A 4,779-nucleotide genomic window follows, 5' to 3' on the forward strand; every position below is an offset into this window, starting at 1 on the left:
ACTGAAAATCACTGTTAAAAACTAACAAAAAATACAAACTACGGACTCTCAAAGTGATCAAAACACACCAATTTACTTAATGGGTAACCCGTAGCAGCAAGACGGCAGACAATTATGTCAGCTCTCTTTAGGTGAGGCTCATGTTGCAAATATGGGTTATTAAAAAAAACTATTTTATGATAGTATATGTATTTTTGGTAATCATTTAATTCAATATTGTTTTTAATTAATGACGTTTTTCCCACTAAGAGGCTCTAAATAATACACACTGTCTCTTTAAACTCAGTCAAATGTTTTGAGGAGCTCTTGTGGGGTGATTCTTCTCTCTAGTGGAAAAATGGTGCAATTGCAACATATTCAAATAAAAATCAAGTTAAAAAAGGGGGGAAGAAAACACAAAATACATTTCCCAAAATACTAAGGATCAGAGTTTTCGATATTTAACGGAAGTATATTCCGCACCCTACCAAATGTAATAACAGTTTGTGCCTCAGCGTGGCGCAAAAGGGCAACACGTCCTCTCCAAAATGTTCCTCGACTGCAACTGGACGCGATGAAAGTCTGTTGTCTTCTTGGTGTTTTTCTAACGCTTCTGTTTAGAAAATGTTTCCTGTTCCAGCTCCCAAAAGAGAGCATGTCAAACTTGAGTCACATTGTTCTTTCCTATTTCCTGCAAGGATGTGCAGGACTAAACAACTATTTCCCCCCTTTAATTGTATAGAAAATTTATTTCTATACTGACATAACATTGCAAAAAAACTGTTTTATGAATTAGACGAGAATATATGATTTTTACCACATTTTTCACGCTAAAAGGCACACCGGACTACAAATCATTTGTAATATTTTTTTTTTCAAATGGGTCTGTAAGACATAGGGGTGTCAAACTCATTTTAACTCGGGGGCCACACAAATACAACAAACATTCTGTCAGGGGCCGGACTAGTAGATACAAGAGAAAGAAAAAGAGAGATAAAGAAATAAGAAAAAGAGGGAGGGAAAAGAAGAGAGAGGGTGGGACAAAGAAAGAGAGAGAGGGAGCGAGCGTGAGAAACAAAAGAGATAAAAAGAGAAGTCGTGAGAGAGGGGGAAAGAAAGGGAGAGGAAGAAAGAAATCCAAAGAGAAATAGAAAGACAGAATGAGAAAAAAGAGAAAAGAAAGTGCGATGGGTAGGCAGAGAGAAAGAGAAAAGAGAGAAAGGGAAAATGTAAGTTAGAGCAAAAGAAGTTAAAAAGAGAGAGAAAGAAACAAAAAGCAACAAAAGAAGAGAAAAAGAGACACAGAGAGTGAAAGAGACAGAGAGTAGGATAAAAGGTGTGGAAGAGAAAGAGAGCGAGAGAGAGAGAGAGAGAGAGAGAGAGAGAGAGAGAGAGAGAGAGAGAGAGAGAGAGAGAAATAAATACATGTACAGTGTCTTTGTGAGAGGCACCTGGATTTGGCAACATCAAGTTGACACAATTCAACCTGCAGCTTGTTTTTCTCTTGCGCTTTTCTGAGTGTTGTCTCGCGGGCTGGATTCAATCCCTTAGCGGGCTTGATCTGGCCTGCGGGCCGCCTGTTTGACACCTGTGTACTAGACTAAAAGGTGCACGTGGCAGCACGGCGGCACAGTTATCCTCAGTAGGGTTGCGGGGGCGCTGGAGCCCATCCCAGCTATCTTCGGGCAGTGGGCAGGGGACAGGGGACACCTTGAACTGGTGTCCAGCCAGTCACAGGGCGCACAGAGATAGACAAATCACTCACTCATTCACACCTAGGGACAATTTGGACTGGACAATTAACCTGACATGCATGTTTTTGGAATATGGGAGGGGAGAACATGCAAACTCCACACAGGAAGGTTCGATGTCATGACCTCAGAACTGTGCCATACACGCGTGCTGCCCCTATAATATAATCGTTAATATTTTTTTAAATACACCAAGTTTAAAAAAATCAGCATTTATTTCACATAATATGAGGAAGCTGACATCATTGTCGGCCATCTTGTTGCTACGGTGAAGGATTTTATACATTTGACTACAAGGGATTGTGTACAATCAAATACAAATTACATTTAATGCAAAAGATATTCACTGGCTGGGCTGTGAGGCAGGTCATTGCAACCTAGTGGAGGATGATGTTTACAGAAAACATCAACAACTGGGACGAAGGGCTGATATGATAATCAGCGCTTCCCGACGCAAGAGGGGCCTTCGTCACGCAGGAACGCTCGGGGTCCAGACATCGTGGCGAGGAGGTGGAGCCCACGTGGGAATTCTCTGGCCTGCCCATGGGAGGAGCCGGCACACCAGCTGGCGGAGAAACGTGGGTCGAGAAAAGAACTTAAGAAGATCGAGGGAGATTCAAGAGAGAAGGCTCGACTTAGACTCGAGTGACTCTAATTCGGCTAATTCAGCTAATTCGATGGAGTTCACTTAGTTAAATACTTTAAGAAATTAAATCTGCCCCCGTGTGGAAATGCCGGTCTCTTGTCCATCTTTTCACATCAAGAAACGAGCACGCATTGTTAGGTGGTGTTTGGTAAATGGAGTCAGATAACTAATTCGAACAACTTGGTAAACGGTACATTTTAATAATTAAATTCCTAACAACAGGTAACACCCCACAGCTCCCAAGGGACAAATGGTGCGTTTTAGTCACTTTGAGTCTCCATATTTTGTTTTCTTACTTTTGATTTTTAGCACTTACTGTATTTTTGGTTGTGACATCTAGTTGTATAATTATTCACATCGGTCCATTATATTTGAACGACAAGCGTATTTCATCCCCTTTGCGTAAGAACTCGATAATAACACTGAATATACTCTTCCTGGAAGGGGGATTTCCTCATGTGCGGTCCCTTCTCAAGGTTTCTTCATTTTCCTCATGTTGAGATCTTTGAGTTTTTCCTTGCCCCCATGTAGGTTTTAGATCAGGGGACTGTTTAATAACAGTCCGTGACTTGCTATAGTCTGTGGTCTGTGATTGAGGGCTATACTGTCATGTCCTGCACGGTTGTCATGGCACCCAGCTGGCCCCGCCCCTTGACACCGGCTGCGACGCATTGAACTGATTGCTTGTGGAGTACTTATACGCTCGTTTTGGGACTGCCCGTTGCCAGACCATTGCTTTACCTTGTTGAAGACCTGTTCATGCTGTTTGATCTGAGTAATAACCCAGTTTGTAATTTTGATTGCCTTTAAGCCTGTTTTGTTTTGTCTTTGGTCCGTTTGTGTGTTGGACATCTTTTACTTCTTAATTAAAGTGACAGATCGTCACTGCTATCTACAACAGGAATCTATTATTTATATAAAAACGACTCAACAGTGATTAAAGCACCAACAAAAACACTATAATGCAGTTTCCACTGAAACCTTACTGGCATTTAATCTCAGTAGTTTCCAGCAAATACGAGCAAAAAGCAGACTGACCAACTGCGGATTTATATTGCGTTTTCGGCTGGCGTCGGGTCGCTTAGCAACACACTTAAGCCAGGAAATTATGTCGCTGATGACGAAATGTAGAGTGGGTATTTGTTGTGACATAAAGGACATGGGTTGAAAAAAGGAGTAGTATTTGATGGATTCTAATATTAGATACACACCAACCTGGTGCTCGGGGGCCCCCTCAGAACACTTGAGTGGCCTGTTGACCGGTTCTGAAAATAACTCACCAGTAATGGGTTATTGTGATTTACAAGGAGATTTGATTTCTAACTGCAATGCACAATGATTGACATGAAGTGTGTTTAAATGATCAATTTTTCCAAAATTATTTCTAAAATTAGCCTTTCATTTGCAGTACAGTGGAACCTCGCTAGTTCGCGGTTCCACTTTTGCGGGTTCAGAGCTTCGCGGGTCTAAAAAATATACCTTACCTTCTCAATAAAAGCATTTATTGACTTGACGCTATTGAGCGCGAGCTTATGTCAACTGAAGACACGGTGTGGACACTCTTATTGTGAAGGGGAGGGGGAGGCCCTGACACAATGCTTAGTCATGGTGAGTTACCGCTTCGCTCACCCCACCCCTCCTTCAACTCCTCCCACCTCACCCCCTTCTTATGTGGCGCTCAGTTAGTTTATCATGCAGGAACTCGGCAACGCGACGTAAGTATATTCTCTTCTGTCACATTTCATCTCAAGTTTGACTTTATTATACCAAAAGCGAGCGGTTGTTTGTACTACCTAAACACAGCTAATTGTGTGTGGTTTCGTGTATTTGTTGTAAAAGCCGTTCGATGCCGCTAGCTAAAATGAACACAGACCATTTTTTTAATTGTTGTTTCCCAAAACTCTTCACAAACACTCATCAAATATCACATTTTCACTCTTTTTATTTTCAATATGTAACCGATAGTGTTAACAAGCGAAAAAACTGCGATGGCTGCATGTGGTTGAGAGCGGTTAATACAATCATACTGAATGGTTCGTAGTGGTTTCGCCGCAGTCCTATTCTGTGTAAATTGATTATATAAGACATGGCTACACTTGTGGGTCATGTTTTGGTATAGTCAGTTCCAGTGTGAAGAGTCTGGATGAGTCACCCAATAACTCCTTGCCATCATGCCAGCGATCACTTAGGTTTAATGGCGGGGGAGTATACTGTATACCTGTATACGTTTTTTTAAGCATTTTTTAAGGTGCGCCGCTACTTCGTGGATTTTCAGTTTTCGCGGGTGGTCTCGGTCCCCATTAACCGCGATAACCGAGGGATTACTGTGTATAGTGATTCCTCGGTTTTCGTGGGTAATGGGGACCAGAATCCCCCCTGCGAAGACGTTTCTGGAAATGGGCC

Source organism: Urocampus carinirostris, chromosome 16 (genome assembly GCF_059441175.1).
Source record: "Urocampus carinirostris isolate Australia breed hairy pipefish chromosome 16, RoL_Ucar_1.0, whole genome shotgun sequence".
NCBI lineage: Eukaryota > Metazoa > Chordata > Actinopteri > Syngnathiformes > Syngnathidae > Urocampus > Urocampus carinirostris.